Source organism: Syzygium oleosum, unplaced genomic scaffold, assembly GCF_021117445.2.
Source record: "Syzygium oleosum isolate NSW1041296 unplaced genomic scaffold, Sole_v2.1 Sole_v2.65, whole genome shotgun sequence".
NCBI classification, from domain to species: Eukaryota; Viridiplantae; Streptophyta; class Magnoliopsida; order Myrtales; family Myrtaceae; genus Syzygium; species Syzygium oleosum.
The window spans coordinates 371,580-396,833 of NW_026607549.1; the positions used below are offsets into that span (position 1 = coordinate 371,580).

General features: G+C 40.4%; 1 pseudogene; it reads right to left on the bottom strand.

Moving 5' to 3' along the window:
- Window positions 1-6,524: 6,524 nt before the first annotated feature.
- LOC130137221 (probable polyribonucleotide nucleotidyltransferase 1, chloroplastic) lies at window positions 6,525-9,681 on the bottom strand (annotated as a pseudogene).
- Window positions 9,682-25,254: the final 15,573 nt, after the last annotated feature.

The following is a 25,254-nucleotide window of genomic DNA, read 5'->3' on the forward strand; positions in this document are numbered from 1 at the left end:
GTACAAGTCCATGGCCCACATGCCTCTCATCAATCGGCCACATCAAGCACTCAACATGGCATTATACAATCAACCCCAAATCATGCACCATTCGGCCACTACATGGGCAAATCAAGGCACGCTCGGCGATTCACAATTAACCCACAAATTAATCACACATAGCCCAATTCGGCCCACCATGAACAGCCACTAAACAGCTCGCTCGAGGCCATTAATCCACCTCCAAATTGTCACATTAGGCCATCCAAATCACCTCATAATCGGCCACTACTCGGCCCATACAATGCACCCATAATAATCCACAAATCAGCCCAAATCAAGACCACAATGTACAGCCAGCAACCAGCCCATTCTAGGCCACCAAATCACATTTAAATCATCACACTAAACCACCAAATTAGCCACAAATTCAGCCCTAACCATTCGCCACTAATCAACCCCTAAAATACCCTAAATAACCCCTAAAACTTGTATAAAGTGCACGTAAGCCTAATTAGGGTTTAGGGTTGTACTCACAAGGTTTCAAGCTTCAAAAAGTGGCTAAACAAGAAGGAGAAAGGGCTGAACGGACATCGGCTCACGGCGGAACAAGCGGCGGAGCCGGGGCTCTCACGGCGGTGTTCGGCGGTGGCGACGAGGCTAGTGGCGTCCGGTCAAGGTGGGGCTGGTGGTGGTGCCAAAAGGAGAGGAAAAGAGAGAGAGAGACGGTCGGGATGGTCGGGTGAGGGTGGTGAGGCGAGACGGTGGCTGGACGGCGGCGTACGGCGCTCGGCACCGGCGGGCTGCGGCGGCGTACGGTGGCAATGGCTACTCCTGCGGGGGCTGCTCCTCACGGCTAAGGAAGGGAGGAATGGAGAGAGTGAGGCGTGAGAGAGAGGGGGGGTTGGCCGGCTGAAATGTGAGAGTGAGGAGAGAGAGTGTGTGAGAGAGGTCTTATCCAAAAAAGGCTTCAGTGGGGTAGGTGAACTACTCCCTAACAAGTACCATCTTACCCACTCCACTCACAAGCCAATCTAGTGGCCACAATTCAAAGACCCATCATATCAATCCACTTTCAATGGCTAAGATTCAATCCCACACAAAATATCCAAGGGCACTTTGGGGATTAGCAAAGGAGATGGGGGCTGATTTGTCCATCAATTTTCGGTGCAAATGGGCTGAATAATACCAATTAAAACCTCTAAAATTCGGAATTAACTCTTAGGGCTTAAGGGCAAATCGGTAATTTTCCATTTCCGGTCCAAAATTCCATTTTTCGACCAACCGATCCAAATATAATTGGCCACACTTATACGACGTTGTCCTTGCAAAATAGTCGCGTACGTCCGCGAAATTCGACACTCAAGTCCGAATTCAATTCAACGACCAATTTCGCTCAAATGCGATTTTAGCGTCTCTCACTAACGGGCGGCTGTTTAGGGGTTACGCGTATCGACCTAGGGTTACTTGTATCGACCTAGGGTTACTCGAGTCGCGAGGGTCTCGACTTCCAAGAGAACATGAGAATTTATCGCTAGTTCCGGAGGTCGCAATCGTTCGGAATAAGTTCAGGGTTGTTCGCCACGCGTACTCTCGGTCGTGCGGAGTCACTCGCAATCCGATCGTACGTCGTTGGCCAAACCAAATCCGTCACTCTCCTTGGATCGGCCCACATTGGCACAAAATATTCCCTCGTTGTTTCTTGGAATCGGACTCGATTCGCGGTCGAGTTCTTGGGTCCACGTACCGTTTTCCTAGTTAGCCATTCCCTATTGGTCAGTATTCCGAGAATGATCAGTTTCGGGCAAGACTCACTAAAACGAAATGAGAAATACATATCCATTTCATTAATCACGGAAGTGGGTCGAATTCAGGATGTTACATCATTACCTTGAAGAATAAGTTTTAGATAATCATCCCAAGGTTCTCGTTTGGTTCGGAATTTCAGATTTAAGCTCCATTAAAAAAGGTAAAAATGCTTCGTAGTCACATATTAGATATTTGACAAAATGCATAAATGAATGACCGAACTGGTTTGTGCGTGATCTATGAATTCTTTTGGTTCCAACTTACTTATTAGACCTTTCTTCATGTTTCTAATCACATGATTTGTTGTTGGATGCATTTTGGATCGAACTTGTGTGAAAATCATGAGTCGGCCTTCCATGAACCTATTGCCGGAGCTCCCAAACCTTACCAGAGTGCTTCCCGACGGCCAATGGTCGTTCTAAGTCAGTTGTTCTTACTCCCAGATTGTTATGATTGATGTTTGATCGCTCGAAATGGCTAGGGCGATTTGTTTGCTGATCAAGACATTAAAAATACTTGATTAGGTTAGTCTTAGGTTAGTATTTTTAGGTTTAGTTTTTGCCGGCCAGCGGTGGTTCGGTAACAATTTGGCGAGGCTGGGTGATTAAAGGGTGCATGATAGTTGATCTAGGAGCTGAGGTGGTGACCGGGAAGTGATTAGAGACTCATCGGAGCAGCGGTTGAAGTTACGGCGTGGAATAGTTTTCATAGGTGATAGTGCACACCAGGTGCTCTGCAAAATGCCCAAAAGAAAAGGAGAAGAAATGGTGTTGTCGGGCATCATCTCTTGCCGTGAAGGCCGGAAACCGGCTCCAGCTAGTCCAATTCGGTTGGACTGGTCTGAATCGGTCCGGTTCATTCCTAATGAGCAAAAAAAAATTTAAAAAATTAGAAAATTCAAAAAATTTAAAAAATTAGAAAATTCAAAAAATTTAAAAAATTAGAAAATTTGGAAAAATAAAAAAAATCAGAAAATTTATAAAAAAATTAAAAAATTCAGAAAATCCTAAAAAAATTAGAAAATTCAGAAAATGCAGGTAAAATGAAAGTTTAGCCTTTTTGAAAATAAAAATTTTCCTAGAAAAAAATCAAAAATTTCAAAAATTCACAGAATGGCTTAGAATACCTGTGGCCACCCACTTTGATTGGAATTTAAATTTTTTTAGGTGCCCAAGTGGTATTTTTGAAGACTCCTTAGTTTAGGGATTAAAATGGGTGTTAATACCTAAAAAACCCTAAAAGGTGTTTTTACTCCTGAAAAACCCTAAGACAACACAATCTATTTTGAATGAACAAGCCATTAGGGCTTTACTAGGGTTTGGGTGTTTTGATTGATTTTCATTATAGAAATCATTTTAGAAGTGTTGTGTTTGATTGAAACTGATTGCGCATTTTCTTATTGATTGATTGATTTCTCCCTATTAGAATGGTTAAAATTAGTTGATAGGCTTTGCGAACTCGCGTGACACATTTAGACACTTCATATCATTTTAGATACCGAAAGGGCGTTAGAGGTTTCAATATCGAGATCATTAGCGTAATCAAGTCCCCTTACCCATATAGTCTCTGGTTTGCAGAAATTGTGGTATTTCTCCTATACCTCGATTAGGTTTCTAGTCAACCAATAAGGACTAGTGGTGGCTCCAAAACAAAACTTAGGTTAAATAGAAAAATTAAAAATAAATACCCGCTGTCTCATGAGGTATAGTCTAGGAGAGACCCTCGTACGTCTAGTGATGGGATGTTTGTGAGACGTTTGGGCGAAATATTCATTTTGGACCTTAGTAGCTCATTCGGGGACAGTTTCCTTATTTGTGACAAACGAAAATACCTCCTCAGGCGCTCGAAAGTGCGGCGCGACATGGATTGTGACCGATTCATGAACAAGAAGTACGAACCTCAAGTATTCTAAGTACTAGGGTTTTCTTGATGTGTTCTAGAATATTCATGGGAGCGGACATTTTTGTAATTGTACCTCATCCTTATAATTCTATTGGCCGATAGAGATGTGGCCTTTGATTGGCCAATAAAGAGGTCGCCTTTGATTGGGCAATAGGGAGGTGCAATTTCCACCGTTAGATCAAGGGGAGATCTACGGATATGGTTAGCCTTGTATTTGTATATAAAGGGGTCTCCTCCCCCTCATAATTGACTATCTAGCATTGGGGAAACGCATGCACGACAAATTTGTTCCTATCAAATAAACGAAATAAAAGAATCAGCATATCATGACAGATTGAGATGAGGACATGAAAGTAAAGCTATGTGCCATGCAATTGAGTTTCTATGGTTATCATCCAGAAAAATGAGATATCATCATTGTCACCCCAATCAGATGTAGTTGTTGAACTATTCGGCCATTCCACAGGCCACATCACAGATCATGTTTAATACCCATGAGCTAAATTCAAGTTCTATCATGTGCACAAAAATACCCGAAGATAATGTTCACATTGAAAGGCTGAGACAAAACGAGGTGTAGTGAAGGCCATGAACCACTAGACCGCAATAATACAAATCGGACATTGTGAGACACTGAAAATATGCCTATCAGTTGATGTTGCGGAAGCAGATTCATCTCCGGCAGCTTCAGCTGTTTGCTGCATACCAACTTCCTTCTGATCTGGGTCAGGAAGTAATGCCCAGCAACTAAGGCGGAGCTGTCCCTTTTCATTGACCTTAAACAAATCTTGTAATAATTTGTAAGAGTTACTGAAATAATGTAATAGAGAAAAGATCATAAAACTAATTTGAGGAAATACTCTATATCAAGTTGACATGGATATAGGGTTAATACCATGAAAAACCCTAAACTGGTACATTTGTGACAAATTTACCCCAAACTATTTTTTTGACCATAAAAAACCACAAACTGGTACACCTGTGACAATTTTACCCCGAACTATTTTTTTGACCACCAAAAACCCCAAACTGGTACACTTGCAACAATTTTACCCCGACCTAACTTTTTAATATTTTTATTTTTATTTTTTCGAATTTTTTATTATTATTATTATTTTTTCTTTTCTTTTCTTTTTTCCTTCATCTTCTTTAACTTCAACCTATGGCCGGTCGCCGGTCCGGTGATCGGCCAGAGGCGGGGGCCGGCGAGGTCGGCCCCGCAGGCCGCTAGCAAGGCCGACCTCGCCGGCAACTGGCGAGGTCGGCCTTGCCCACCCTTGGCGAGGTTCGACCTCACCAGTTGCTGGCGAGGGGTCGTCCTCGCCAGCAATGGCGAAATTGCAACCGTTTTGTCCGGCGATCGCGAAGCTGCATCACTCCAAGTGCGAAGCGTTTTTCTCTTGATTTTCCCTTCCCCAATCGGAGAACCGGAGCCATACCGGCGTCTCTCTCAAGTGCGGCGACTGTGGCGCCCTCTTGAAGTCTGTGGAGGAAGCTCAAGGGCACACCGAGCTCACCTCTCACTCTAACTTCTTCGAGTCCACCGAGGCTGTCCTCAATCTCATCTGCAACTCTTGCGGGAAGCCCTGCCGATCCAAGACGGTATGCCGAATCCCCGCCTTTTGTGGCGTTCTGATCTGTTGCGCTGGCCATTGATTTGGTTTTTGAGTGACGGAGAGGTCGGCCTCGCCAGCGGCCGGCGGGGCCGAGCCTCGCTAGCGACCGCGGGGACGACCCCTTGTCGACAATTGGCGAGGTCAAACCTCGCCAAGGGTGGGCAAGGCCAACCTCGCCATTTGCCGGTGAGGTTGGCCTCGCCCAGCAACGGCGAGGTCGGCCTTTCTAGTGGCCAGCGGGGCCGACCTCGTCGGCCCCCGTCTCTGGCCAGTCGCCGGACCGGCGACCGAACATAGGTTGAAGATGAAGAAGATGAAGGGAAATAAAAAAGAAAAGGAAAGGAAAAAGAAAAGAAAAGAAAAAATAAAAAATAAAAAAATTCGAAAAAATAAAAAAATAATATTAAAAAATTAGATCATGGTAAAATTGTCGCAGACGTACCAGTTTGGGGTTTTTGGTGGTCAAAAAAATAGTTCGGGGTAAAATTGTCACAGGTGTACCAGTTTGGAGTTTTTTGTGGTCAAAAAAATAGTTTGGGGTAAATTTGTCACAAATGTACCAGTTTAGGGTTTTTCGTGGTATTAACCCCATGGATATATACACATTGGAATCTATGCTTTTCTCAATGTTATTACTAAATGAAAATGAAGTAGCTAGTCATAGGAATCTGACGTCAGTACCCCAACCACGGAACCACCAACTCAGAGGTTACTAGTTCAGGCAGTAAATAGAAACATGGAGAGAAATTTCTCCTGGGAAGTAACATTAGAAGTTTCACAATGCACATAAATTCTTTAGTCCAGTTTTGTGTGAAGGGTTGACAGAACTGGAGGGTAAACGCCAATTTTTGTATACGCTGTTGACAATTCTGTCTAAACAATAGTAAGGCTGACAAGGGCTCAGATATAGGGTTTAATGAGGCATAGCCAGCGGGGGCAGAAAAGGGTGCATGTATAGTAGCTAGGAAGAGAAAAGAGGAGAACAGAACAGTAAAATCTTCTGGTACAGCTGGCAAGAGGAAAAAGGCAAGGACATTTGAATTAACCCATCCCCAACTTTTTTCTCAAGTCAGCAGCAAATGGAAATGAATAGACTCTCAGGGAGATGCCATATGCATATTCTAATAGATACATGATATTATACATACTGCCAACCTCTTGAATAACACAACTTGCCTCCTGACAATGTTGCTCTGTTTTGTAGGAGGATGAAGGGAATTAGACCAGTAATGGCAAGGTAAAAAGTAAGGCAAAACACCATTCATCTTCACCCTTGGCGAGCCAATTGGAACTTAACTCACTGATATGGCATAAACCCTGAGACAAATATACAATGAACATAATTCAGTACATCTACCCATATCATATATCGTACAGTTAGAGAGGCAGTTAAATCATATAACATCTGAATAACAATGAACGATATGAAAAAAGTTATTCGAGGAGCAAACATCAGCTCAATGGATGCCATAGGAACCTAATAAAATGAAAATCCACGTTATCAACCAATTTTAGACGAATTGGCTCTTACATTTTCCAAATCCTTCGTCTCTCATAATTTTACTTTTATTTAATGTGAAACACTTGAAGCCTTATTAAATATGTGCATGGAGAATCACATACGACTTTTTTTCTTATATTTTTCTGAAACTTAAAACACTCTTCAATATTCAAATTTTTTGAGGGAAAGTAACAAGTCGGAACAAGTACTCAAAATAAGTAAGAGAAAAGGTCCCTTAATAGTTAACAATACCCAAACATATCCTATAGGTACTGATTGATACCACGGACAACTATACAGTGTACAATCAGTAGATATGAGTTGGCAAGCATGTGGTAGAGATTAGCAGCTCCCCTTAGTACATGTAATCACCCATATATATGTCGTGCCCATGAGATGAAGTAGAAAGGATGATTGCACCACACCGCCGCCTCCAAGATCATTGAATATTTACAAATGGAACTCCAATACACACCCCCCTGCCCAAAGCTATCTCAACAAAAACTCCGTAAGGCGCTATAGATTTGTTGTCACAATACATGAAATGCAACAGATCGGCTCCCTCCATCCCTCCCTCCCTCCCTCGCTCCCTCCCTCCCTCCCTCCCTCCCGCCCTCTCTGACAGTAACTTTCACCTGAAAACAGGAGAGACGTGAAATGTCTAACCAACAGTGCCACAGTTATTTATAGCCATTCAAGACGGGATTCAAGCCTGATCTTACTACTCCATCTTGGGTATCAATGGCCTCTCCCCAGTCTCTTCAATATTACTTTAGACTTTCTTCCCACCAGTACCAATGATCAGATCGAACTTTTCCGGTTTGACCTGAGGTAGAGAGCAAGTTGGTTAAGCAGATCAACAAACCAAGACATGAAGTACGTCCATGGAATCGAATAGACAAACCTTCATCACCGCAATCAGTGGAGCATGCTTTGAAAGACTCTTAGAAGGGGGAGGTGAGCAATTTGCCATTTCCACTGTATTGGATAGAGAACAAAGAACTTTACCATCACAAACATTAAAAACAGCATAAAAAAAGACATAGTAAGAAAATCGTACATGTATTCACTAATCTGGGTTAATTTTATCCACTCACTCCCTCCATGCTGGGTTAATTTTATCCATAAAAACATTCCTTACTTTCAGGCAGGCTAATATATTCTTCCATAAGCAAAATGGCATTAGATTTGCTAAATCTGTCCCAGGTGAAGTGCATGAGCTTGAACACATACTAGATGTTAAGTTTATATCCACTAATCTCAGTAAATTTCCAAACTATAAGGTTTTAATAGAGACATTTACACCACAAATCAGAGTTTTAGGCCTAAAGCTGCTAGAAATTCCAAGTTTTTTTTTTTAAAGAGAAGATGAAAGAACTTTCCAGCTTTTTTCCATCACTGCAAAAAGATGAACTCTGTCCACTCGGTGCAAGTAAGAAATAAATAAGATTATCACAACCCAGCATCACATAGTAAAAATTTAAGTCATTATATGGATTTAACCGTTGTAGATCGACAAAGCATGTGCATTGATGATGCCACCAAGATTACTTAGTAAGAAGTTTGATAAAAAACATGAAACATCACTACTCTAGCTGACAAGCACGTAATTCATCTTTTGCTGGGAGCGCTAACCAATCACTAAACTCTAAAGTGCTTGCTCAGAAATAGTCCCCACACCTCGACATCAGCAGTTTATCCTTGCTGCTTGACATGGAGTAAAATTAGGACTGTCCCTACAGACAATAGATTCTCTAAGAACAATTATTCTCTGAACATAAGCCTGTTACATGAGGCTAGCAATCTTGGGCAACAACTGTCTGCTCGATGGCCTATATGGCCTTTTGGTAGGTCTTCATTGATATGGTTTGCTTCCAACATTTAGCTTTTCAACTGATTTCAATTTTGTTCTTAGCACAAAACCTTAGAGAAAGTAGAAGCAAGAACGAGTTAGAACTTAGAAGCTAGTTAAAAATTTTCTCCGGAAACTACAGTCAGGGATATATATACCAAAAATCCGCTTTCAACCATCCCTTGCTTGTAAAAGTGCATTCCTCATAATCGGCAATGCAATACCTGCTACCTGTCAAAAAAAAGATGCATACATTTAGTAACATCGCTCTTGCTCCTCTCTTAAAGAATTTTAAGAAATAATTTTTTTTTCTCTTCAACAAATTGTTCATCCATCCCTAGGAACATGAGTAACACCAAAAAAAAGCAGTTTCTACCTCAAAAGACGACAATCGTCATGGAAACACATGAATTACTCCAAACTAGCAAAGTTAATCTTTCCACTATTTGATTCTTTAGGTCCTTTTCAGGCCCAAACCTCATGCCAAGAGAGAGATAGCAATTCTAGGCCCATTTTCACGGAAATGAAAGAATAATGGAATCTGCAGAACTCCTTTTCCCCTTTTTCATGGGTCATGGGCACAGATCTAGGTTTTAGGGTGGTTGTGCCCCCCTATCCTTTTTGAGAGGAGTGTAGGTTAGAAGAGGGGTAGTAGACCCGGGATTATTGACAAGTACATAACAGATACCTTTATGTCTATCTGAAAGGCAGTTATGCCATCTTCATTTCCAGCAACCTGTACAAGAAACCAAATGGATATAAACCAACCAATCATAGTCATGTTTCTATAACAAACTTGACCCTCGATATGATACGAGACTAATGCCATCGATGGAACACAGAGATGCTTGGACTTTTGCATGCCTTGTTGTTTGCTTATGTCCAAAGTCCTGTCCTCCTAACTATCACAACCCTAATTTCGGGTTTCCTTTTGGGGAAACGCGAAAGGATGAGTTTGGGGCTATTGCCTGAAAGGCGGGCCAAGTGGCCCATCGATTAGGCTCAGGCTCTCCCAAGCCCATATCTCGCACAATATTTGATATCATTTTGAAGGTTCTTTAACAACCTAAGTATTCCTAGGAGTTGCCACTAGCCTATTGGGGTCGGCTAGAAATTAATTAAAATGCCAGAGTGTCGTCTCGATTCCTATGCAACTAGAGATTTTAGGGTCAGGGACTTGTTTACGCTTACATTTCTATTAGCGCCCTTTCAGTACCTCTTGAGAGTACGTTATCTAAGTGGTCATGTAATCTTGATTACAAATTATGATACTATGGTATTGAGGCCGCTAAGTGATCATGCAAATGTTTTTGTAGGTTTCGTTATGATTTCAGACTAATCCTAGCCATTCTAGAAATGAAATTAACAAACAATTTATTGAAATGCAGTGCAGTAATTAAACATTCAAGTAATGAAAAGCGTCTAAATACTCGTTGGGTAAATAATATACATAGCTTTGTTCTAAACCCCGGAACATTGCCCCCCATGAGTTGACCCGAAAAATGAAGAAATTTGTCTTTTGTTTTTGCTTGAATCATCATAATCACGGTTGAAAATCGGGGATAGTTAAAATCATACAATGTTCGATTTTGTTAGCTAAGATATATGAAATATCCTGAAAAAAATATAATTTAGATAATGTCAATGGAGTGTCACTTTATTAGTCGGAAGCTCAAATTGGATAGGAACTTTATTAGCATTAATTTTTTTTGTCTTTATTAGTATGGTTAATATCACGAAAAATCTCAAACTGGTACACCTGTGACAAATTTATCCTATGTTAGTTTTCATTAAATTTTGCTGTCAAATTTCTAAGTTGGATGACACATTACATTTGACGGATGTACCAATTAGGGGTTTTACCCCTCCATTTGTCACAGGTTTATCAATTTGTGATTTTTCATAATGTTAATCCAATTTTACAGAAGGTAAATTTGTCACAAGTGTACTAATTTAGGGTTTTGAGTGGTCAAAATATTATTTTAGGGTAAATTTATCACAGATGTACCGGTTTGGAGTTTTTGGTGATCAAAAAGTTAGCTCGGAATAAATCTTTTATAGGTGTACCAGTTTAGAGTTTTTTGTAGTATTAACCTTTATTAGTAAAAAAAATAACTAGAACAATGTTTTCCTTATAAGATACTCTTTACGTGGTTCGCCTTGTTATGATATTTAAGCATTCTTTTCATAGATTTGACAATCTATTTAATTATAGTCATTCTAAGATTTTTTCAATTAATCTGTTATTATGATGTATCGAACAAATTAATTATATAGTTATGTAAAAACTATCATCAGTTCGTGACTATTACACAAATTTTCTATCTATTCACTTATCAAAGACCTCTTAGAAATATTTGCACCTAAAAATCATGACTTATTTTCTGAAGAACAAAATTAGGTTAAAAAAAGCATTAACTTGGTTCAAATAGGATTGTGTATAGGTTAATCCAGTGTCACCAATTTACAAAGACCCATTTTGCGACTTAGACCTGGACATGGATCAGGATCCGAAGCCGACTAAATCCGTCCGAACGCTAGGTTTACATTTAAGTGTACAACCTAAAACTAAGGGAATGAAATTATCAAAGCACGTCAAAATCAAAGTGTGCGAACTTTCATTCACACATGTAGGTTTTATATTCACTGATGTTTTTCATCATGATTCAAATCTTTTTTGTTTTTGCTAAACATCAGGATCCGAATTGCCGACTTTTCACCTTGATGAATCACCAAATAGGATTTATTTTCCCTAAAAATTAACACGAAAATCCAAAATCCAAGGCAAGCTTGAACATACCTAAATAGATTCAGTCCACTTTATATCTATCTCTATTAGAAAAATACTTGTATTTTTCAATAAATTACACGGATGTACGTTATTTTCAATTAAGCTTCGGTCTTCCCAACATTGCTGATATTCTTTCTGTTGGTGTAAAACGTAACGTACATGAATAAAAGACGTGACTTATCATACTTGCATTGAAATATTTTAACGGTTTACCTATCATTTATATTTTCACTGATCAATCAATGATATAATAAGTCCAATAGCCTATATATATACCGAAAATATGATTACATCATGCCATATTCACATAGATAAATCTAATATCCTTTTGTTTTACATTAGATAGTACAAAATAGTAACAAAATTCAACTGTCACATCAATATTATTATCAAGTAATTACGATCAACATAGCTAACTTTGTTAAAATGTAATATTGCTCCTTCATAGCTTGCACTCGAAATGGGTTTTCCAAATTTATATTATGGGTACCGTAACTACCCTACTTCAAAAGTTATGGTCGTTTGGTTGCGCACTATGTGACTTTATTCCGAGCTCCTCGGTTGGACTTTGCCTTGTCTGAACAATCCAGAAAGTCTTCACCAATCACGTCCATGTCATAATCATAATCAATCGAGAGGAAAAGGCATAAACATTAGGGAATTGTTCGAGATTAAAGAAATCATGCATGTGAGCCATTCTGTTATGATCCGAGAAGTGGGGTGGGACAATTGTGGTGACACAAAGACCACAATCCCCATCAAGGGGGTCATGTACGCAGGCCTAGGTTGGCCAGCCAAATGTTGATGCTCGATGTATAGTATTTAATATTGGAAAAAATTATCGTATTCCCATTTTAGGCAACTTTCACACCAAAAAAATATCGATATTTCCAAATTCATCATTTTGAATTTTGTAGAATTTCCTACTTTTTGTTGGGATTTTTTAATGTGTGGAATTTTAAATTTAAAAATAAGTTAAAAAAATTAGCTCTGGGTATAACGTGGCCAAATTTGGCACTTGACAGGCTGACTAAACTTTCAACACGTAATCCATTAATTAATTGGTATAGCAATGTTTTAAATAACCAGGAAAAAAGGGCACCTGCAGGATTATGGCAATCGAGCATAAATGCGACATCAATTGGACCAAATCCTAGTTCGCTCGAATTGAATCACTTGTTGCACACGAATCACTTCCTCAAAGAAATCAATTAGTCAGCATTAACTCATTCCATAAATGCGTAGACATCAAAGCGGGCGGTCAAGCACACGCACGGGAGGGAAGGGCTGAGCGAAGTGCAATCTATTGAGTGTTGAGGACGGAGATGAGATGACGCAGAATTAGACGTCCGCAACAGAATCAACTCTCTCTCTCTCTCTCTCTCGTACAAACCAACTAGGAATTCCCCCTTGAGAAGGTGGATTCTGACTCGTCGCCGGGAGAGAGCAATTTTAAGCAATGTACTACATGGAATCCTCTCCAATTTGCTTGTTCTTGGGCCAACGTTGGTCGTTCGTAGCTCCGCGTCAGTTCCGCACAAAATTTACAAACCCAAAATTTCAACCCTCACTTAGGTAACATGAACAGATTTTGATGTGCTATTATGATTATTGTCTCAATTGCAAGATAAAACAAGTAATCCGGACCTAATTTGAGGTTTGTCCATTCTGTCGCAATGTAAAAAGCATCCTTCTCAAGATTCTCCGAACACCAGATCAGGTATGGGACGATATGTACTAGGTGGAACCGCTATTACATGGCGGAAAAGTGCCAAAAAAATCCTAAACCTTTTGCATTTGTGCTAATTTAGTCCTAAACCTTTTTTTTATATCAATTCAGTCCCAAACCTTTTGTATTAGTGCCAATTTAGTCTTAAACTTTTTTTAGTGCCAATTCAGTCCTAAACCTTTTGCATTTGTGCCAATTCAGTCCTAAACCTTTTGTTTTTGTGCCAATTCAATTTTTCCGATCAATTTTGCTCGGATTTTGCTGACGTGAACGTCGGCCAGTCGGCGGCTAGTCACTAGTGTTGACGTGGACAACTTTAATAATATTTTAATATTTTTTTGAATTTTTATTTATGTTTTTGTTCTTTTTTTTTCCTCCCCTCCTTCCTCCAGCCGGTCGTCGGCGAGGCTCGCCCTCGCCAGCGACGTCGAAGGTGAGCCTCGCCATGGCTAGGCAAGGCCCGACCTAGCTGGATCTGGCGAGGTCGTGCCTCACCCAGCTACCGGTGAGGGCTCGAGCCCTTGTCGAAGGCCGCTAGCAAGGTCGAGCCCCGACCTCGTCTGATCTGGCAAGGTCTAGCCTCGTCGGCGGCTGGGCGAGACACAACCTCGCCAGATCCGATGAGGTCAGGCCTCGCCTAGCCATGGCGAGGCTTGCCTTCGCCGTCGCTGGCGAGGTCGGGCCTTGCCCAACGCGAGGCCGCTCTCGCCAGTGGCCGGCAAGGGCAAGCCTAGCTCGTGGCCAGCGAGGTCGACCTCGCCGGCCTCTGACCCCTGGCCAGCCATACTGCCTCGCCGGTTCAGCAGCCGGTTGGAGGAAGGAGGGAGGGGAGGGACAAAAAAAAATCCATAAAATATTAAAATATTACTAAAATTGTCCACGTCAGCGCCGGTGATTGACCGTCGGCGGGTCAGCGTCCACATCAGTAAAATCCAGCCAAAATTGGCCAGAAGAACTAAATTGGCAAAAAAATAAAAGGTTTGGGAGTGATTTGGCACAAATATAAAAAGTTTGGGACTGAATTGACACTATAAAAGGTTTAGGATTGAATTGGCACAAAAAAAAATTTAGGACTGAATTGGCACCAATGCAAAATATTCGGGACTTTTTTGAAACTTTCCCCCTATTACATGGAAGAACGAAACCTAAGTCAATTTTGAATTTCTTAGTAATAACAACCATTTTGACCACAACAAAAGAAAAAGTAATAACAAGCATATTTGTCGAATCACATGACTAAACTTTCGGTTCTCTTATTCTTATTGAAACTTCAAGCTCAGAATTCTCTAAAGCTTGAAGTGAATCTCTACACGAAATTCATGCGAAATGATCATCATGCTATGGATAATAGTAGTCTTAAGTAAATTCCCTAAAATAACCGTTATATTTCGGTGGTTCGTCCATGATGGGATGTATTCAAGAGGCACCGGTTCGCCCACGTTGGGGTGTGTTTGAGAGGCATCCTTTGAAGATGTGTGAGCAGTTGTCTTTTAAGGGAAGTTTAAATAACTTCTTGATGATAAAAAAAGATCATATGTACTGAAAAGAACATACAGTGAAACAAACATTCTCCTCTCTATCAGAATAATACACGAAGGGTCTCCATCCTTTAAGAAGATGATCGGAATTAATGTTGTGGAATAAGAATATTTTTCTTATGATTATATACGAACCATTGTGATGTTGTAGATTCATCCATTACTTGCTAGTGATGCAATTTATATTCTGGGTAATTCTTTTGTTGTGCATTGAAAGGTTAGTCGATTTCTTCCCTGTCTTTTTTCCAACAATAACAAATGACCGATCAAATTGCAGAGCTTCATTTGTGGTTCATATAATATAATTCCGCACTAAAAATTTCCAAATTCTCACTACATAGGTCCAAATCATGTCACGGAACCATCATAGCAGTCGAAAATGAAAGCGCTTCATGAACTTCGAAAATGAGCAGCTTGAAACATCAAATTTCACAAATCACAAACCTTTAAATCTAGGGACTATCCATACATTCTCATATAGATGAAGCATCACCTAGGATTCTAAACCCGTATACGTTGCTACAATACCACTAGTAAAAATCCTAATAATTCAATATCTATACATATAATTAAAACACCTAGAATTTCAATTCGATCACATACCTCACATACCTTATATAATTGTTTCAATGGCTTTGAGTAGTTGAAGACGAGCGTCTTGACAACTAAGAGTCTGTTTGGTAAAGCTTTTGTTCCTGGGAACAATTTATGTTCAGAAATAATTCTTTATATTTCTATTCCCTAGACGAGTTTTTGAGTAGAAGAAAGCATTTGGTAACTGCGCAAAATTTCTATTCCCAGAATAAAAAAAAACAGAGATGTCCTTGGTATGAACCCAAAATTTCTACTCCCAATTTTTTTTATTTAATTATAAAACTATCAATGGAGACTTAACAATTCATGTTTGGATAAAATTGAACTAGAAATAGAATCAAAATATATTATGATAAAGAATTGGATGAGCTTAATATAATCATAAAGAAAATTACTCCTTATAGATAGAGAAAATACTGAGTGGTGGTCGAGGAAATTGCAGTTTAGAGTTTAGGGTTTGAAGGTTTTAGGGTAAGGTTAAGGTTTCAGGGTTTAAGGGTAATGTTTCAAGGTTTCGAATTTGGGGTTTATGGTTTTAGGGTTTAGGGTTTAGGTTTTAGGGTTTTAGATTTTGAGGCTTATGATTTAGGGTTTAGGGTTTATAATTTTAGGGGTTGAGTTTAGGGGTTTGGGATTTAGTTTTTTAGGGATTTGTATTTTGGGGTTTAGAGTTTAGGGTTTTAGGGTTTAGGATTTTGGATTTGAGGTTTATAGCTTAAATTTTGGGGTTTTGCGCTTTAGGATTTGGGGTTTGGGGTTTATTGTTTAGTATTTCGGGTTTTGGGTTTTGGGGTTTAGGATTTAGCATAAGAATATCTTGTAAGAGAGTACTAATTTTGTTTCTCTATTGTTTCTTTTTTTGTTCTCGAGAACTGAAATGTAGATTTTTTTTTTTTACTTCTTATTTCTATTCTAAATCTATTCCCTAGCCACTTTTCTGTTCCCATGAACAGAAAAATTAACAGATGTTACCAAACAGTTTCTGTTTGATAACATTCCAGTGTTTCTATTTTTATTGTTCTTTTGTTTCTCGGATTAGAAAAAAAAACAAAAATCCATTTGGTAACATCAATTAATATTTCTATTCTCTGAAATAGAAAAGTGGTCATGAAATAGATTTGTAATAGAAATATTAAGTTAAAAAAAGGGTTAGTACCACGGAAAACCCAAAATTGGTACACCTATGACAAATTACTCCAAACTAATTTTTTGACTACAAAAAACCTCAAACTAGTAAACGTTTGACAATTTACCTTAGACTAATTTTTTGACCACCAAAAACCCTAAATTGGTATAATTGTGATAAATTTATCCTCTGTTAAATTGGATTACTATCACGAAAAATCACAAACTAGTACCTAAAAAAATCTACTTTTCTGTTTCCGGGAACAAAAAGAGATAAAATAGAGAAATAAGATCGTCTCTCTCTATCTCTTTCACAAGATATTCTCATGCTAAACCCTAAACCCCAACCCAAACCCTAAAACCCAAAATACTAAACCCCAAACCTAAACTTGAAATCCTAAACCCCAAAACCCAAAACCTAAATCCTAAAACCCAAAACCCAAATCACTAAACACTAAATTGTAAATCCCAAAAACCCGAAACATTAAAACCCAAACCTGAAAGCCATAAACCCCAAACCCTAAACCATAAACCCCAAAACCTTAAACCTCAAATCCGAAACCCTAAAACACTAATCTCAACCCCTAAAATCCCGAACCCCTAAACCCTAAACTGTAATTTCCTCGACCAACATCACGTATTTGCTTTGTCTATAAAGAGTAATTTTTTATGATTTTATTAAGGTCATCCAATTCTATATCATAATATATTTTGATTCTATTTCTAGTCTAGTTTTATCCAAATATGAACTGTTAAGTCTCTACTGAAATTTTTATAATTAAATGAAAAATTGGGAGTAGAAATTTTTAGGGTCATACCAAACACATTTCTATCTTTTTTCTATTATGGAAATAGAAATTTTGTCCTGTTACCAAACACGTTCTTTTGCTCGGAAACTCTTCTAGGGAATAGAAATAAAGAAAAACTATTTCTAAACAAAAATTGTTCTCGGGAATAAAAACATTGCCAAATAGACCCTAATTGTTCCTCTCTTTCTCCTTTCTTAACCATCTATATGGATTAAGCGTTAGAATTCCAAAATTAGAACTGAAGAGGGGACCACAACCTAATTATGATGTGCATTCTAATAGGCTCATCTGTCATATCCCGAGAAAAAATCAACCCACACCAACCGTCCAACCACATTTTACTACCGATCCGAGATGCGCAATATTCGAACTATGATGTATTGTCCCATATATTTCATTATATTATTTATAAGAGCCTATTTTCTTTCAAAAACTAATAAACTATGCAATTAATGTGAACCCACATCTAATCTAATATATCATATTAAAAGTGAATTTTGCACATTAAATGCATTAAAATATGATAAAATAAGTCTTTTTTCTTTTCCAACAAAAATTAAAAGTTTTGCTAAGAGAAAAGTAAAAATGTAAAGCATAATCTCTTGGTGAAGTAGAAAAATTGATCCTATGTGAGTGAGACAATATATTTAAAGAATTAAGAGAACTTTTTTGAAGATATGAAGATAGTTTTAGATATCACATCAATTTATTAATACCTAAAGTTATAAAATTAATTCTTAGAGAATAAAAATATTGATCTAGTTATTGGTATTACATCCTTTTAGAATTTCTTATGTACTTATTTAACGGAAGAAGAAGTTAAAAAAAAATAAACATCAAAACGGCCCACCTCCATGTACGGCTTCTTTGTTTATTTTGACTTTTGTCCCATCTGGTCTTCCACCTTTCATCAAAATAAGATCATTGTGCATGTGTCACGCACCGTGATTCTCTTATACTCTCATACCCTTGTGAATGGAGCTTGGAGTTATTAGGTGAAGAGCGAGTAATGCAGAGTAGATGAATACAACTGAATCATGAGAGTGGTGTCACGACGGTTAGTGCTAGGAGTTCTAGGATGGAATGAATATATCGTCAAGAGCTCTGAAGGAGGGGTTTGTCACGCCCTGAACCCCATCGGGCACGCGACACCCTTACCTGGTCGATTTGCGCGACATCCCAGGAATGTTGCCGACCTCAAATAACCATCAGAGATTTAAAGCCACAGCGGAATTCACAATTAATCCCTGACAAATAAAACTGGGGAGAATAGGGAGAATATACATTTGCATTTCCCACTGCCAAACTTAGACCATAATATTTACGGTTACAAAACCACCACATATGCTAGTACCCCAAAAACTACAAGTCACTGAATATACAGGTACACACCGAACTACACCTACAAATACTGTGGAAGTGTGCTTAATCCAGGTAAAGTTATCGCCCATCGGAAACTCTGCAACGTCCAGCTCGGTGTGCACGGGTACCTCAAAACGCTCTGGTGGCGGTGGTGGAGGATTCATGGATCCGGCCGGGGTTCTGAAATTGTCGATTGAAACAACCATGAGAACACTTCTCAGTAAGTTCACCCCTAAACCCCACCTAGGCTATCACGTACCTCCAGACAATCACACAGACACACGTGCATTCGTACACATCAAGTCATCACATCGCAGGCACCTCAAATGATATAGTCAAACTCAAACATGCGTACACCCGTACTCAATCACAATCACACCGTATGCAACACACGCATGTACCAATTCTCATCCCACATACTCATTTCGTTCTCATTTCCTCTTTTCCACATCACTTGCCAGTGACCCGCGTTGAAGTACACGCCTCAGGCACATTGCGACCATTCATCACCACACTTTCGGCCCGCGTACCCGTACACGCCTCAGGCCTCTCGATCGCGCCCCGAGCATCACACGCCTCGGTCCGATCCCACATTCACACTCGATCGCGCCCCGAGCATCACACGCCTCGGTCCGATCCCACCTTCACACTCGATCGCGCCCCGAGCATCACATGCCTCGGTCCGATCCCACATTCACATTCGATCGCGCCCCGAGCATCACACGCCTCGGTCCGATCCCACCTTCACACTCGATCGCGCCCCGATCATCACACGCCTCGGTCCGATCCCACATTCACATTCGATCGCGCCCCGATCATCACACGCCTCGGTCCGATCCCACATTCACATTCGATCGCGCCCCGAACATCACACGCTTCGGTCCGATCCCACATTCACACTTTCGTCAGCCCGCGCCAAATGCGACAGGCTTACATGATCGAAACCCGAGCTTATAATGCCTCGGTCCAATCTCGGTCTCACCCGAGCTAATCGTGCCTCGGACCGATTCTCATTCTTGCTTTTTCAAGCCTCAGCCTGTGCCAAATGCAACAGACCTACATGATCGCGGCCTAAGTTTATGATACTCGGCCTGATCCCATTCTCGCACTTACAAACCTTCACATAACTTCCACTATCACATGCCACACCACTTTTCTTTCTTACTCATGCACATGCTCATCAAGCATTTACTACACTCAACTGGCCCATCACACGTGGCCCGTGCACGCATCAATTAACACGTAAAACATGCTCACTCAGCATTCGACATGGTCAATTTCAACAATTAATTCAATCTGGCCCACGCGTGCACATAATCAAGCACATTTCAATCCATCAAATCACGGTTCAATAAACACACAAGGCCGTTCATGGGCCCACAATCACAGCCACGTTCATAGGCATAATTTCGACATTTCCAAGCCTATTAAACATCACAATCTAACCATACTACCACACACCAAACCGACACTACATGGCCTTAAATCGAGCCCTAAGTTTGCCAATTCCATCCCACAACATCCGACACTCTATTCAGTCTCACTCCAGCCTCGAAACATCCTCATTTTATCCTCGAGTTACCTCATATAACACACAAACAAATACTCAATTAAATCAACCCCATCCAGAATAATTCAAACATGCCCAAAACACGTAAATTGCCAATTTTCTCCGACCAAATGGCGTCGGATTAATTCCGATCCTTCACGACACTTTCTCGCCATTAAATAATGGTTCTAAAAATCCAACTTGCGTCCCGAACAAATCATCACAGCCCCGCGAACAGTAATTCGCAGCTTGTGACAGTAACTCGCAACTTATAATTCACCTCAAATTGTTCTCCAAAAATTCCAAAAATAATCCTCAAGGCCCGCCAAACAATTCCAATCATAAAGCCCAATTTTTTTCGCACCCGCATATTGTAAATTTCACCATCCCAACTCAATTATAATTAAAACACACGTAAAACACATAAATTTCTATTTTTCTCCCGCCAAACGACGCCAAATTGATTCCGGTCCTTCACGGGTCTTTCTCACCATTAAATCTCGGTTCTAGAAATCCAACTTGCCTCCCGATCGGACCTTCACAGCCCCATGAACAGTAAATCACAGCTCGTGAACAGTAATTCGCAGCCCCTATTTTTTTCTGAATTTCCAATAATTAATGCCCGAACTAAATCCCAAGGCCCGCCATAAAATTTCCACTACCAATTCATACAATTCCGCACCTAACTTTATATAGATTTCGCCCAAAATCGCCCGTCGATACCCGAAGTCCTAAATTGGGTTTAGAGCGCGACTTACCCGCGTTCTAGACTATCGCGGCTAGAACGGAAAGCGGCGGCACTAAATCGGACACGACGGGGACGGCGGCGAAGCCTAGCAACGGCAATCGGCTTGCGGCGGCGGTCCGGCGGCGGCGTGGGTCTTGCACGGCCGTGGGTGGTTCACGGTGAGAGAGAGAGAAAAAGAGAGAGATGGTGAGGTTTGAGGATGGTGGTGGCTTGAGGGCGGCGTGGACGACGGCTTGAGGGTGGTCCGGCGTGCGGCGGTGAGCGGCGGTGCCGGCGGTGGAGGAAGAACGGCCAAGGAAAGCCCACGGTGGAGGAGGAGAAAGCTCACGGCAAATTTGGGGAAATTTCATGATGGAGAGAGGGAGAGAAATGGAGGAGAGAGAAAAGGTCTTCTTGACCTAAATAGTAATTTTTTTGACCCAAAATATCTAAGGCACAAATGACCAAAATGCCCCTTGCCCCTAAAACTAATCCTTTATAAATCCTTAAGGGCAAAATCGTCACTTTCTCCATTTCTCATCGAAATCGAATTTTTCCGAAGAATTTGAACGCACCAAAAATTGACACGTGTCATGTGCAACGTCGTCCTAACGTTCCGTCGCGACTTCCTAATTTTCCGGTATCCAATTTGGGCAAAATTCCATAATTAAATTCTATTAAACGCAACTCGAGCGTTTCTCGAGCTAACGGGCGGCTTGCTGGGAAAATTCGCAGAATCGACTCATGACTGATACTGAATCGAGTCACGTGCAAGTCCGTTCGATGCGTGACGACCTCGGTTGTCATTAAAATCGCGAAGATCAATCACTTGATCCGAGGGGTACGATCGTTCGGTATAATTTCAGAATCATTCGTTAAGTCGTTTCATGGTCCAACGGAATCACCCGCGATCCACTACTAGGACAGTGGCAAACTGACCCCTAACTATCCTTGGATCGGTCAACAGTGGGTCAAAATATCACTTCCGCGATTTAATGGTCGAAATCTATTAACGATTGAATTTCCTTTAGTCGCGCGAATTTAATTTCCCCTATTAGCCTTTCCCTAATGGTTAGCATTCCCAGGAATGATCAGTTCCGGGCGAGAACTGACTACGAGTACATTCATAAAATCCAGTATCTCATAAATCCCAATTGGATTAATTTTTCAGGATGTCACAGGGTTGGCCTCCCATGCACAAACTGATCGGGAGCTGATGCCACTCTCCTGACGAGACTATGGCAGGTTGAAACAAGTTGTCATACCTAAATCGATCTATGTGTCTAGCTCAATGGATTAGACACTCGAGCTATGCTGGGCGTGGTATGATACGATACATGTAAGTTATTCGTCATATGATTCTTTGGAACAACTAGAAAACGAGGGCTAGCCTGGTGTGAACAACCCACCAGGCGCTGCACGGGTAATTTTGTAGCCAAGGAACTACCGACCCGCGACATATGGTATCAGCCAAGCCTTTGGCTTTAATTGATCAATCTGATTTTGGTCATGGTGAATGTGCCGAGGGGAGATTGGCCGTGGTGGATCACGGGATGGGGATTGCTGCCGTGACCAAGAAAATGTTCAATGTCTTGAACGCGGCCACAAAGCTTAGCGTGAAGATCCTGTGGTTGATCGGCAGCTTCCACCCGAGCGAGAGGGTATTGGAGGAAATGCGGATCTACGGGTCGGTGAAGAAGCTCTTGGCGCTCCCGCACATTCGACTGTGGTCGCCAACCAAAGTGAAGTCATCAAGATGCTCGCTCAAGTTGCATAGCCACTCATGGCAGCGTTACCCTTGTTTCCCTAATGAGTTGAAGGACTATTTGGGAAAATGGAAATGATACTCAGAAGATGATGTTAAATGCACAATATACAATTTGCCCCCTGAAAATTATTCGCTATATAACTATTTTCCGATGATGGTGAAATATGTTGGATATATAGTTGATTTCTCTTGCCTGGAAAATTGGCTTTTTCGTGACGTGTTAGTAAATGTATACTTTACTGTGATGATCTAAGATTAATTATTAGTCCTTGCTTGTTTTTACCGCATTCAAAGTATGTCTCCCAACCTGTTTTTCTTTGTCAATTGCATCAAAAACCATATTTTAGACAAATACGCATTACAAAACTTCAAAAAATCATGTGTCTGTTCTTTGCGTGATAATATCCCAGATGATGATGCGTTGAGTTGCTCCGAGCGATGAGCAGGAGGCGGGGAAGGGAAGATCCTAATCCCGTCCCTACCTTGCGGGACAGCAATCTGTCCCGCGCTCACGAGGAGCGGTGATAGGGATGGACACGGGGCGCCTCACAGTGCTCCATCCCGACCGGGACGGATTTTTTCCATGTAAATCGTATCACAGTGATTTTGGTGGGGACATAACAGTTTTATTTCGGGGCGAGGTGGTATGGTAGTAGCCGCGCCACCCTCTACCGGGTATGTGGGATTGAAATTGGATATAATTAATAGGTTTAATTAATCTAATGATATATTAGTGAAAAATAGTTTATTGAAAGATATATTGCCATAAAGTCATACAATTAAAATTATCCATTTGATCTCCAACATAAAATTAGATTAACTCGGAAAATTACAAAACAATTATTTACAATTAAAGATGTGCTTACGTTGCACGTCGAAGATTACAATAATCAAAATTATATCTTATAGAGAAAACAACGGAGATGGGCTGACACCGCACGTGCCTAAGATTACAATTAAATTTTTTTTCTATAAATTTCTCAAGTTAATCTGTTTACATTTACTTAATTTCAATTTAATTATTTTTCTTAACTCTGTAAACATTAATTTAATTGAAAAGATCTAACATAAGCCGAATTTTTTTTCTCTCTTTCTTCTCTCTCCATCGTCTTCTTCAAGCTTCAGCCATGGGGAGGGTTTGAGCTAGTCTCACCCTCCCCTCCCGTTGATTTTGTTTGAGTTTTTTTTCTTCTTTTCTTGCTTTTCTTCTCTTCCGATCTAAATCTGGGAGCTCTCTTCTCCCGGTCTAATCCTAAATTGAGAATTTGAACTCTCATAATTTAGTTCAGATCTAGGAGTTTTTCCCTCCTGATTTGGATTTGGGAGTTTAATAATATTTTTGGGGATTTGATACCCACGTGCTCTGTCAGTATGTACAGGTCCTCTGCCTTAAGTTTCATTGATGATTGTAGGAGCTTTAGTGTCTCACTGAACCACGAAGATTTTCTCTTCCAAATCCGTTTTTATGGAATGAGTATGTGCTTGACTCTATCGGTGCTCTTTTGATCCTCATTGTTTTCTGAATTTGACTTTGTTTTGTTGTACTTTGGGATTTGCCCTGCATTGATTTTTTTTTGTCATGAAAGTCACTATACTTCTCATGTATTTTTTTAAGTAATGAATACAATTTTCTTTCGACAAAAAAAAGTATTTGTTTTATTTTATTCAATTGATTATTTGCTTAATGTTTTTGAGTTACATTACTGTATTAATATGTTATATATAGACATTTATGTCATAAAACTGAAAGTTAGAGCTAGGAGATTATATGAGAGAATTACCAAAAAAAGTCCTGAACCTATTGCAATTGTGCCAATTTAGTCACAAACCTTTCAATTTGATCAATTTAGTTTAAACCTTTTGAAAATTCGTCAATCTAGTCCATTTAGTCGGAAATTACTGATGTGGATGCCAGTTGTCGTACGTGGCACCACTGGCATTAAGAAGAACAATTTTTTTTGAATTTTTTATAATTTTTTTTGTTTCTTTTTTGTTTCTTGTTTTCTTTCCTTTCTTTCTTTTTTTCCTTCATCCTCTGCAGTCACCAGCCTCCTCGATGCCCGACGACTTGCCACAGACGAGGGCCAATTAGGTTCACCCTCGCATGAATCTGGCGAGGGCCCAACTTGCTCGCCGAGTGAGGCTCGCCCTCGTAGGGGCAAGGTCACTCGAGGCCGGCGAGGGTCGGCTTCGCCAGCATCGACTTTTGGTGACTGTCCAAAGAACTTGAGCTACACTTACCAATTCTTCGACAAGGGTCGGCCTGATTGCTTTGCTCATTCGGAAGTGCTGTTCCAATTCTTTGGCAAGGATTGGCCTCGCTAGCCTGGTTTTGTAAACCTGAAGCTAGAGAGCCCAACCGTCACTGGCCTCTAATGAGGGCGAGACACGCTCGAGGCCAGCGAGGTCGACCCTTGCTAGGCTCGAGCAACCTCACCCCTGCAATGGCGAGCCTAGCTTGGCGAGCAAGGTTGGTCCTCCTCTGTGGCTAATTACCTGCCATCAAGGATGCCGATGACCATAGAGGATGAAGGAGAAAAGAGATAAAAGAAAAGAAAATAATAAAGAAAATTATTATAAAAAATTCAAAAAAATTGATAAAA